Source organism: Macaca nemestrina, chromosome 17 (genome assembly GCF_043159975.1).
Source record: "Macaca nemestrina isolate mMacNem1 chromosome 17, mMacNem.hap1, whole genome shotgun sequence".
NCBI classification, from domain to species: domain Eukaryota; kingdom Metazoa; phylum Chordata; class Mammalia; order Primates; family Cercopithecidae; genus Macaca; species Macaca nemestrina.
The window spans coordinates 76,722,876-76,736,095 of NC_092141.1; positions in this window are offsets into that span (position 1 = coordinate 76,722,876).

Consider the following 13,220-nt stretch of genomic DNA (forward strand, 5'->3'; position numbering starts at 1 on the left):
TAAAAATTAAATTTCAATTAAATATTTTTATTGTCATAAAATATACATAAAATGTATGTATATTTAAGTATATACAATTTGTGTATATATGTATATTATAAGTCTCTCATGAGACTTATTCACTATCACATTAGCTTTTTTTTTTTTTTTTGAGACAGATTCTCCCTCTGTCGCCCAGGCTGGAGTGTAATGGCACGATCTTGACTCACTGCAATATCTGCCTCCAGGGTTCAAGCAATTCTCCCACCTCAGTCTCCCAGGTAGCTGGGATTACAGGCACGCACCACCACACTCAGTTAATTTTTGTATTTTGGTAGAAACACCTCACCCAGCCCAGTGTTTACTGTTTTATTGTCAGTGTTGGGTATTTATTTTAATTATTTTGAAATAATTATAGATTCACAGGAAGTTACAAAGAAGTATACAGGATGGCCTGTACACCCTTCACCCAGCCTCCCCTGATGATAACATCTTGTATAACTAGTAGTACACCAGCCGGGCCTGGTGGCTCATGCCCGTAATCCCAGCACTTTGGGAGGCCAAGGCGGACGGATCACTTGAGGTCAGGAGTTCAAGACCAGTCTGGCCAACATGGTGAAACCCTGCCTTTACCAAAAACACAAAAAAATTAGCCAGGCATGGTGGCAGGTTCCTGTGATCCCAGTTATTCAGGAGGCTGAGGCAGGAGAATCGCTTGAATCTGGGAGGTGGAGGTTGCAGTGAGCTGAGATTCTGCCATTGCACTCCAACCTGGGCAACAGAGCAAGACTCCATCTCAAAAAAAAAAAAAAAATTCAACATGAGATTTGGAAGGAACAAACAAACCAAACTATAGGAGTGCTGCACTAGTAAACAGAAAGTTCTCTAATTATTAGAAAACAGATATTTCCTTGTTTTTATTTTTTTTCTTTTGAGACAGGGTCTGGCTCTGTCACCCAGGCTGGAGTGCAGTGGCACAAACATGGCTCACTGCAACCTCAACCTCCCGGGCTCAAGCTATTCTCCCACCTCAGCCTCCTAAACAGCTGGGACCACAAGCATGGGCCACCACACCTGGCTAATTTTTTAAATTTTTGCAGACACCATATTGCCTAGGCTGGTCTCAAATTCCTAGGCTCAAGTGATCCTCCCACCTTGACCTCCCAAAGTGCTGATATTATAGGCATGAGCCACCACACCCAACGAGACCTTTTCTAGTTATTAGACAATAGACATTTTTCTAATGCTGTGTGATGCTGGACTAGTGACTTCATCCCTTTGAGCCTTTGTTTCTTCAAATGTAGCAACACTACCATTAATAACAAGTGGCACATATTAAATTTGAATGGCAAATATGTAAAAATGAGATTGTCAGTAGGTGATGGAAGCTGTGGCTGAAAAATCATGAGAAAAACAGAATGCACAGGCAAGTTTCAACAGTAGCTCTAGGCCGAGGGTAGTGGTTCATGCCTGTAATTCCAGCACTTTGGGAAGCCAAGGCAGGAGGATTACTTGAGCTCAGGAGTTTGAGAGCAGCCTGGGCAACATAGTGAGACCTCATCTCTACAAAAAGTTTAAAAATTAGCCGAACATGGTGGCATAGGCCTGTAGTCGCAGCTACTCAGGAGGCTGAGGTGAGAAGATCGCTTGAGCCCAGGAGTTCAAAGCTGCAGTGAGCTATGATCGCACCACTGCACTCTAGCCTGGGAGACACAGCAAGACCTTGTCTCTAAAAAATAAATAAACAGAAGCTCTATGAGAAAGAGCAGGTGACCTTTCCTAGTGCTCTCAGTACATGAAGCTCCTTTTGAAAATAAGAATAGGCCAGGCGCCGTGGTTCACGCCTATAATCCCAGCACTTTGGGAGGCCAAGATGGGAATATCACGAGGTGGAGTTCGAGACCAGCCTGGCCATCATGGTGAAACCCCATCTCTACTAAAAATATAAAAATTAGCCAGGCGTGGTGGCAGGCACCTGTAATCCCAGCTACTTGGGAGGCTGAGTCAGAAGAATTGCTTGAACCTGGGAGGTAGAGGTTGCAGTGAGCCGAGATCATGCCACTGCACTCCAGCATAGGCAACAGAGCAAGACTCTGTCTCAAAAAATAAATAAATAAAAAATAGAAAAACAAAAATAGTCCAGGTGCGATGGCTCACGTCTGTAGTTCTAGCACTTTGGGATGCTGAGGCAGGTGGATCACCCAGGCGGATCACCCGAGTCCAGGAGTTCGAGACCAGCCTGGCCAAAATGGCGAAACCCATCTCTACTAAAAAATGCAAAAATTAGTTGGGCATGGTGGCGCATGCCTAATCTCAGCTACTTGAGAGTCTGAGGCACAAGAATCACTTAACCCGGAAGGCAGAGGTTGCAGTGAGCTGAGATCGCGCCACTGCACTCCAGCTCGGGAAACAGAGCAAGACCCTGTCTCAAAAATAAAAACAAAAAATAAAAAATTAAGAATAAGGTAAAATATGGCTCTGTTTGAAAAGAACTGCACAAATGAAGTCAGACCTGCAAAACCTGCTTTGTTTTCATGCATGCAAGTTGTAAAAATAATTATGTTTTACTCCTCTAAAGACAACTAAATGAGGATGCTTAGATCATGAAACACACACACAAAATTGGCTAATTTCAGATCATCTGGTGGGTCAATAGTGTTTTATACTCAGATTCTTTTAAGTAACATGACCTGTTATTGTCAGAATATAAAAATGTCAAAAGCTTCTCTTTTTTCTGATATACTAGTTCTAATTTGCGTCTAAATGAAAAAGCTTTTTAGCATGACAAAACACCCTTGCCAAGCTGATGGACGACTTTTGAGACAGATTTGGTGAATACACAGAAGTTTAACTAAAAAGGCCAACATTTTGTTAATTGGATTTGCTAAACAATACCTACCACAGCCTCATTGAAACTCTTCGGTAATTCCTTTTACATGAAACTAAACCAAACATACCCTGAGTAGCATACTTATGTTTGAAAACAAGCATCTTCAATTCTGGATCCAAATACGAATCATGTATTTTCAGTGTTTTGGGTAGGCTCTTTTTCCCCTCCCCAAGCACCTTTCTTGATGCTTTAAATGAAAAGCAAGGAAAAAATGGTTTTAAAAGTAAAATACCAGGCCTGGCGCAGTAGTTCACACCTGTAATCCCAGCACTTGGAGTCTGAGGCAGGAGGATTACTTGAGCTCAGGACTTCTGAGATCAGCCTGGGCGATATAGGGAGACATAGTCTCTATCAAAATAAATAAATAAATAAATAAATATTTTAAAAATTGGCTGGGCATAGTGGAGCACACCAGTAGTCCCAGCTACTCAGGAGGCTGAGGTGTGAGGATTGTTTGAGCCAGGGAGGTTGAGGCTGCAGTGAGCCGTGACTAGGTCACTGCACTCCAGCCTGGGTGACAGAGTGACACCCTGTGTCAAAAAAAAAAAAAAAAAAAAAAAAGGTAGAATACCTCCAAGTTTCCTTAAGGGACAATCTGAGAGCCTTTCTTCCCAGAGGGAGCCCTGAGAGCCATCAAAGGGACCTCTAAGATTTCACATTGTATTCTTCTCTTCCCTCCCAATTTTAGGCCTTTGTTTTTTTACCTTCCTCTAAATAATAGGCGGTCTCCAACTCACTCATCTGAGTTATTAATGACCCATCCACACAATGGCTCCTTAACCATGATCTCAGCCGCCATAATGCCAGACACTGGGTCTCCAACAATTACCCTCAAACTCACCTCTCCACTCCTGGTTTTTCTGTGGTTTCCTCGCCCCCACCCCCAACGGGACAGGCGGAGCCACCTCTCCTTATCTAGTTTCCAGCAGATAACGATGTTTTCCTGATAACCCAAGTGGAAACTCTAAAAAGATCTTCCTGTTGAACCATGGTCATTGGGGTTTCCGATGCAAATGTGAAGGTGGTATTGATCAGCCTTTAGCTGCACTAGGCAGGTTTACTGGCCGAGCTGAGAGCCTAGTTTCCCTGCTCAGCACTACCACCAAGAAAATACCATCTGAGTTCAAAACAATTAGCCTTCAAACCGCCCTCAGAAACACAGCTCTTTTATGAGTGTATCATTTTGTTTTGTTTTGACAGATTCTTGCTCTGTCGCCAATGACGCTAGAGTGCAGTAGTACCTTCATAGCTCACTGTAACCTTGGACTCCTGGGCTCCAGCGATCCTCCTGCCTCAGCCTCCTGAATATAGGACTATAGGCACACAGCATCTCACCCAGCTAATTTAAATAAAAAATTTTTTTTGTAGAGGTGGGGTCTGGATAACAAAGCCCAGGCTGCTTTTGAACTCCTGGCTTCAAGCAATCCTCCCACTTTGGCATCTCAAAGTGCTGGGATTATAAGCCTGAGCCACCAGTTTTTGTTGTTGTTTTGTTTTGTTTCGAGACAGAGTCTCGCTCTGTCACCCAGGCTGGAGTGCAGTGGCACAATCTTGGCTCACTGCAACCCCGCCTCCAGGGTTCAAGCAATTGTCCTGCGTCAGCCTCCCAAGTAGCTGGGACTACAGTCGCGTGCCACCACGCCCGGCTAATTTTTTGTATTTTTAGTAGAGACGGGGTTTCACCATGCTAGCCAGGATGGTCTCAATCTCCTGACCTCGTGTTCCGCCCGCCTCGGCCTCCCAAAGTACTGCGATTACAAGCATGAGTCACAGCGCCCAGCCGAGCCACCAGTTTTTAATAGCAGGTTTTTAATAGCATTGATAGCTACTAATTGGGTATACCTCAGGAAAGAAGTCACCCTTTTTTTGGAGACAATAAATTTAATTTTACTGGAATTGAATTAAATTTAATTCCAGAAAAAAAAATTCTTGACAGGAAAACACTACATAAACTACAAAGCTTTATAAATGCATGTAGCCATTCTTTTCATTTCCAAATATTAAAATTTACATTTAAAAAAATCTAGATAAAGCTAACATTTGCCATGAAGACAGCACCACCTCCAAAAAAATTTTAGCAGAGAATTGGAGATGTGTGTGTCAATGGCACCAAATGTCTCGCTACTTTGCTACTCCCTTGATTGCTAAGACAAAACTTAAGCAATTTATAAAAATACATTTATACAAAAAAAAAAAAAAGGTAGTCAACTAGACATTTAGGTGAAGAATAGGACCGATTTATTTGCAGGGCTGGTTGAGAAGGAGGAACTTAGGTGCATCTGTTGTCTTTCATCCACATGCACCCTCATGCTGGCTCCTGCTGGGGACATCGAGGTAAAGGATTCCCACAGCGTTGAACCAGGAGCCGAGCCCAGACCCATTTGAGCTTCTCTTCAGGCAGCAGTTCCGTAAACACACTCACCAGTGCCCATCCCCGTTTGCCACACCTAATAGAGTTTAGGGGTAGAAGGGTTTAAGCAAGGCCGGGCACAATGGCCTGTGCCTGTAATCCCAGCACTTTGGGAGGCCAAGGCAGGTGGGTCACTTGAGGTCAGGTGTTCGAGACCAGCCCGGCCAACATGGCGAAACCTCGTCTCTACTAAAACTACAAAAAAAAAATAGCCAGGCGTGATGGCCAGTACCCATAATCCCAGCTTCTAGGGAGGCTGAGGCGGAGAATCGCTTGAATCCAAGAGGCGGAGGTTGCAGTGAGCTGAGATCGCACCCACTTCACTCCAGCCTGGGTGACAGAGCAAGACTCCATCTCAAAAAAAAAAAAAAAAAAAAAGAAGAAAAAGAAGGAGGAGGAGGAGGAGGAGGAGGAGGAGGAGGAGGAGGAGGAGAAGAAGAAGAAGAAGAAGAAGAAGAAGAAGAAGAAGAAGAAGAAGAAGAAGAAGAAGAAGAAGAAGAAGAAGAAGAAGAAGAGGAGGAGGAGGAGAAGGTGTTTAGACAGCCTCAAACTTCTTCAGCCCCACCCCCAACATATCGGGACAAAATATCAAGTTACTGTCCTCCTAGGCTGATCCGGGGGCTTTACCTTCAGCTTGCATTCCCTCTGTGTCCTCCCTGTGAATTGGCTGTCAGGGCCAATTTCTGCTTTAATCCTCATTCCTCATTCTGGTCCTGATAGAACTTATTCTATAATCGGTTATTTTCATCTTTTCCTTTTTTCTTTTCTCCCTTCCCTCTCTTCCTCCCTCCCTCGCTTCCTTCCTTCCACAGTGCCTATCATGTACCAGATACCAGGAGAATGGTACAAAAGTGATCAAAAATAAATTGAGGGCCTGGTGCAGTGACTCACACCTGTAATCCCAGCACTTTGGGAGGCTGAGGAGGGTAGATCACTTGAGGTCAGTGATCTCAGTGTTCGAGACCAGCCTGACCAATATGGTGAAACCCCACCTCTACTAAAAATACAAAAATTAGCCAGACATGGTGGCGGGCACCTATAATCCTAGCTACTTGGGAGGCTGAGGCAGGAGAATCACTTAAATCCAGGAGGTGGAGGTTGCACTGAGCCGAGATCCTGCCATTGTACTCCAGCCTGGGCAACAAGAGTGAAACTCCGACTCAAAAAAATAAAAAAATTAAAAATTAAAAAAAAAAAAATCTGACCTCAGAATTTAGTAGAAACGACACATAATAATTATATAGTCACACAAATAAACGTGTAATTGCAACTTGATACAGGGTCAATGAAGGAATGTTACATCACGCTAGGACAGCATATACCACAAGAAAAGAGGGCTGTTCAGCAGAAGTTGTGATCTAAAAGATGAGTGGCAGCTAGATGAAGCAGGAAAGGAAATAGCATGTGCACTGAGGTGGGGGGAGGGGCATAGGCTGTTCCAGGTTCTGAAGAATACGGCTTGAGTCAGAAGACAAGAGATGTCTGAAGAGGGATGAGCCAGGAAAGAATGGTAGGGGCTAGGTTTTACAAAGCCCTTATGGTTTAGCAAATAAAAATACAAGATGCCAGGTCAAATTTAATTTCAGATAAACAACGAATAATTGCATAGGACATACCTAAAAATAAAAAATTACTCATTATCGGCTGAGTGTGGTGGCTAACGCCTGTAATCCCAGCACTTTGGGAGGCCAAGGTGGGTGGATCACTTGAGGTCAGGAGTTCGACACCAGCCTGGCCCATATGGTGAAATCCTGTCTCTACTAAAAATATAAAAATTAGCCAGGCTGTGGTGGCGCATGCCTGTAATCCCAGCTACTTGGGAGGCTGAGGTGAGAGAATTGCTTGAGCCTGGGAGGCAGAGGTTGCAGTGAGCCAAGATTGCACCACTGTACTCCAGCCTGGGTGACAGAGCGAGACTCTGTCTCAAAATAAATAAAATTTATTATCTGAAATTCAGATTAACTGGGCATCCTGTGGTGAATAACTGCATGGGACATACCTAAAAATAAAAAATGATTCATTATCTGAAATTCAGACTAACTGGGCATCCCGTATTCTACTTGGCAACCCTATTTGCAGGTCAAGGTAAGGATTTGATTTTGCTCATATCCTGAGAATGAGGTATTAAAGGGTTTTAAGCAGGGAGTAGAATAATCGGATTTGAATTTTAATAAATCATAATGGCTACAGATTGGAAGAAGGCAACAAAGAAGCAGGGAGACCAGGGAGCAATTATTGCGGTCCAAGAAAGAGACGGGACTGGGAATGGGTGGGGGTGGGCAGTGGAGGAGAGAGGTAGACAGGTTGAGCTATGTTTAGAAGATAAAATCCACAGTACTTGGCGACCTACTCCAGTCCCTCTGCTTTAGATTCCTATCATGTGCCAATGATACCTCAATCTATATCACCCGCCTGGGCTCTGCCAGAACTCCAGCATCATATGGGATACAGCTTATTTGGCATCTCACTTAACAACAGCCAAAATAGAAATTTGGGTATGGCTTTTCCAAACAACCCTTTGCATATCTCCCACTCCCCATTTCAGTAAGGAACACCCCAATCCACCTGGTCACTAAAGGTAAATGCGCAGAACATGCCTTTGATTCCTCCCTCCCTCTCACCATCACACTCAACCCATCTGCCACCCTGTCGACTCTCCCTCCAAATCACATCCCGAATTGATCTACTTTTCCCTATCTCCGCTATCACCACCTACCACAAGCCACCATCTCTTGTATCCTCAAAATTGGTATTTCTACTTCTGCTTTTTATCCCCTATGAGCTATTCTCTGCCTGAGAGCCAGGGTGATCTTTTCAAAACAGAAATAAGACCTTAGCTTAAAACCTTTTTTTTTTTTTTTTTTAGGCCAGGTGCACTGGCTCACGCCTGTAATCCCACCACTTTGGGAAGTTGAAGCGGGGAGATCACGAGGTCAGAAGATCCAGACCATCCTGGCCAACATGGTGAAACCCCGTCTCTACTAAAAATACAAAAATTAGCTGGGTGTGGTGGCCCGTGCCTGTAATCCCAGCTCCTCGGGAGGCTGAGGCAGGAGAATCGCTTGAACCCGGGAGGTGGAGGTTGCAGTGAGCCGAGATCACGCCACTGCACTCCAGCCTGGCCGACAGAGCCAGACTCCGTCTCTAAAAAAACAAAAACGGACAATAACAATTGTTCATGAGGATTTGGAGAAATTGGAACCCTTGTGTACTTCTGACGGAAATGCAAAATTGTGCAGCTGCTGTGCAAAACAGCATGGTGGTTCCTCAAAAAATTAAAAATGGAATTACTATGTGATCCAGCTATTCTACTTCTTGTTATATAGCAAAAAGAATTGAGGCCGGGCGCGGTGGCTCAAGGCTGTAATCCCAGCACTTTGGGAGGCCGAGACGGGCGGATCACGAGGTCAGGAGATCGAGACCATCCTGGCTAACACGGTGAAACCCCGTTTCTACTAAAAAAAATACAAAAAACTAGCCGGGCGAGGTGGCAGGCGCCTATAGTCCCAGCTACTCGGGAGGCTGAGGCAGGAGAATAGCGTAAACCCGGGAGGCGGAGCTTGCAGTGAGCTGAGATCCGGCCACTGCACTCCAGCCTGGGCGACAGAGCGAGACTCCGTCTCAAAAAAAAAAAAAAAAAAATTGAAAGCACGATCTCAAACGGATATTTGTATACCCATGTTCATAGCAGTATCATTCACAATAGCCAAGAGGAAGCAGCCCGACTGTCCATGGATGGAAGAATGGAGGAGCAAAATGTGGTATATCCATACAATGGAATATCAGTAAGTCTTTAAAAGGAAGGAAATTCTGACACATGCTACGACAGGATGAACCTTGAAGATGTTGTGCTAAGTGAAATAAGGCAGACACAAAAGGACAAATATTTTATGATTCCATTTATCTGAGCTATGGTACTTAAAGAGTCAAATTCAGAGAGACAGAAAGTAGAATAGTGGTTACCAAGGGCTGCAGAAGGGTGAATGGAGAGTTATTGTTTAATGGGTTCAGTTCGGGAAGATGAAAATGTTCTAGAGCTGAATGGTGGTTGTGGTTGCAACACAGTGTGAATGTACTTCATGCCACAGAACTGTACACTTAAAAATGGTTAAAAGGCCGGGCCTGGTGGCTCATGCCTGTAATCCCAGCACTTTGAGAGGCCCAGGTGGGTGGATCACTTGAGGTCAGGGGTTCGAGACCATCCTGGCCAATATGGCGAAACCTCGTCTCTAGTAAAAATACAAAAATTAGCTGGGTGGTGGCAGGTGCCTGTAATCCCAGCTACTCAGGAGTCTGAGGCACAAGAATCGCTTGAACCTGGGAGAAGGAGGTTGCAGTGAGCTGAGATACTGCCACTGCACTGTAGCCTGGGCGATAGAATGAGACTCAGTCTCAAAAAAAAAAAACAAAAAAAAAAAACGGTTAACAGCCTGGTGCTGTGGCTCACATTCGTAATCCCAGCTACTGGGAAGGCCAAGGCAGGAGGATCACTTGAGCCCAGGAGTTCAAGACCAGCCTGGGCAACATAGCAAGACCCTGTCTCTTAAAAAAAAAAAACAAACAGGCCGAGTCTTTGGGAGGTCGAGGCAGGCAGATCACGAGGTCAGGAGATGGAGACCATCCTAGCCAACATGGTGAAACCTGTGTCTTTACTAAAAATACAAAAACAAAACAAAACAAAACAAAAGTTGCTAAAAAGGTTAAAAGGGCAATTTTACGTTATGTATATTTTAGCACAATAAAAAAATTTAAAATACACTCACTGGGTTTTGGCACCACTGGGAGGGCGCTAACACTAGGTTGAAATGTATGCCCCAAAGGATGACAAAGGATCTTAGATTCATCCTCTCTCTCTCTGATTTTTGCTGGGCAGAAAACTTCTTCAGGGGCATATGCCTAAATTCTGATAATATTGTTCAATTATTTGCTATGGTCTGAACATTTAGTGCAAAGGTTTTTTGAGTTTCTGAAATTGAAAAGCATATCTTAGAGTATCTCAGATCTTATTTAAGAATCACCACAACTTTCAAATCATATAGCGATTTGGTGGCGTACAAATATCTACCATCCACTTTCTTTGCAGAATGGTCCTTCTACAAATATTCCTTTGATGAAGCACTGACTGTACCCCATTCATGCAATGTACACGTCACCAGCTGTCAACCTTCCATGACAAATTTCTAATGGGTAACATCCTCCCTTTTGAATATGAGCAGGCTTCCCTTCCTACCCATTATATATTTAGACTCATTCATTGTATATTTATCATCTGATTCTATTCTAGGAATTGAATGTGAGAGGTGATATCTTCCCCCAGTCTTCACAGCTAGGCAGCCAAGCAGCATAAACATGACAAACAATCCAGAGAGAACATCCACAGCACACAGTAAAATGTACAGGATCACAGTTGCCTTTGAAGACCAGCCTTAAACGTCTCTAACCAGGGAGGGATTGCCAGACCCTCTTCTTGCTCACTGACCTTGACGGATGTGCGTCGGAAATGGAACACCTCCTGACCCATTCCTACCTTAGGCTTGGTTGCAGAAGACTTCTAGTTCCCTTATTATAGCTTTCCAGAAAGGACTGCAATCTCCTTTAATAGTTCACCAAACTTAGACTCAAATTTACAGACGAATATGCAAGCGCAGTTCCAGCTCTGTCAACCAGGAAGTTTTACTTTCCCTTAATGGATCAAGTCCACATTCTATTTATTACCCTAGCTTGCAGCGTTAAGTGTGACTTATTCAACAAACATGTATTAAGCTCTTTGTATGGATCACGGACAATTGCTGGTGTCATGAATACGAAAATGTGAAGTGGCCAGGCGTGGTGGCTCACACCTGTAATCCCAGCACTTTGGGAGGCTGAGGCGGGTGGATCACCCGAGGTCAGAAATTCAAGACCAACCTGGCCAACATGGTGAAACCTCGTCTCTACTAAAAATACAAAAATTAGCCAGGTGTGGTGGTGGGCGCCTGTAATCCCAGCTACTCGGGAGGCTGAGACAGGAGAATTGCTTGAACCGGGAGGTGGAGGTTGCAGGTTGCAGAAAACCAAGATTGTGCCATTGCACTCCAGCCTGGGTGACAAGAGTGAATCTCTGTCTCAAAAAAGAAAAAAAAGGCGAGGTGCAGTGGCTCACGCCTGTAATTCCAGCACTTTGGGAGGCCAAGGCGGGCAGATCATGAGGTTAGGAGATTGAGACCATCCTGGCCAACATGGTGAAACTCCATCTCTACTAAAACAGAAAAAATTAGCCAGGCGTGGTGGCGCGCGCCTGTAGTCCCAGCTACTCAGGAGGCTGAGGCAGGAGAATCGCTTGAACCTGGGAGGCAGAGGTTGCAGTGAGCCAAGATTGCACCAGTGCACTTTAGCCTGGCAACAGAGCAAGACTTTGTCTCAAAAAAAAAAAAAAAAAAGAAGGAAGAAAGAAAGAAAAAAAAAGTTAAGTCAGCCAGGCACAGTGGATCACACCTGTAATCCCAGCACTTTGGGAGGCTGGGGCAGGCAGATTCCTTGAGCTCAGGAGTTCCAGACCAGCTTCGGCAACATAGCGAGACCCCATCTCAATTTTATAAATAAAAATAATTTTTTAAAAAATGAGAAGTCATTCATCAACCAGCAGTACATTTTTGCTGAGTGCCTACTAAATGCTAGGAAATGGGGATGCAAGGGTGAATATGACAGACAGGAACCCCTTAACCGAAAGAAGCTTGTGACATAGTTGGGGAGACTCAGTAGGTGAGTAAACAAATTTTTTAAAAATTACAAACTATGATTAAAAAGGAAACAAATAGGCCGGGCGCGGTGGCTCAAGCCTGTAATCCCAGCACTTTGGGAGGCCGAGACAGGCGGATCACGAGGTCAGGAGATCGAGACCATCCTGGGTAACACAGTGAAACCCCGTCTCTACTAAAAATACAAAAACTTAGCCGGGCGAGGTGGCAGGCGCCTGTAGTCCCAGCTACTCGGGAGGCTGAGGCAGGAGAATGGCGTGAACCCGGGAGGCGGAGCTTGCAGTGAGCTGAGATCCGGCCACTGCACTCCAGCCTGGGTGACAGAGCGAGACTCCGTCTCAAAAAAAAAAAAAAAAAAAAAAAAAAAAGGAAACAAATAGGTTGCTGAGTTTACAAAATGAAGAACAAGGCTTATTTTAGGCATGGCAGAAAGAAAAGCCTTTGCTACCAATGGTGCCCTCATCACCTCTCACCTGATAACTACAATAACTGCGACTTCTAGGGCATCTCCCAGTTGGTGCCCCAGGGGTACTTGCTACTGAGAATGCTCTTATCTTAGTTAACTGCATGATTAGCTCCCTCCCCTCCTTCATGTCATTCCTCAAAAGATACCCTTGGGCCAGGCACTGTGGCTCTGTAATCCCAGCACTCCAGGAGGCCAAGGTGGGAGGACCATGTCAGCCCAGGAGTTCAAGGTCAGCCTGGGCAATACTGTGAAACTTCATCTTTTTTTTTTTTGAGACGGAGTCTCGCTCTGTCGCCCAGGCTGGAGTGCAGTGGCCGGATCTCAGCTCACTGCAAGCTCCGCCTCCCGGGTTTACGCCATTCTCCTGCCTCAGCCTCCCGAGTAGCTGGGACTACAGGCGCCCGCCACCTTGCCCGGCTAGTTTTTTTGTATTTTTTAGTAGAGACGGGGTTTCACCGTGTTAGCCAGGATGGTCTCGATCTCCTGACCTCGTGATCCGCCCGTCTCGGCCTCCCAAAGTGCTGGGATTACAGGCTTGAGCCACCGCGCCCGGCCTGAAACCTCATCTTTACAAAAAAATACAAAAATTAGCTGGGCGTGGTGGTGCGTGTCTGTAGTCCCAGCTACTCGGGAGGCTGAGATGGGAGGATAACTTAAGTCCAGGAAGCAGAGACTGCAGTGACTTGAGACTGCGTCACCACACGCCAGCCTGGGTAATAGAGTGAGACCCCGTCTCAA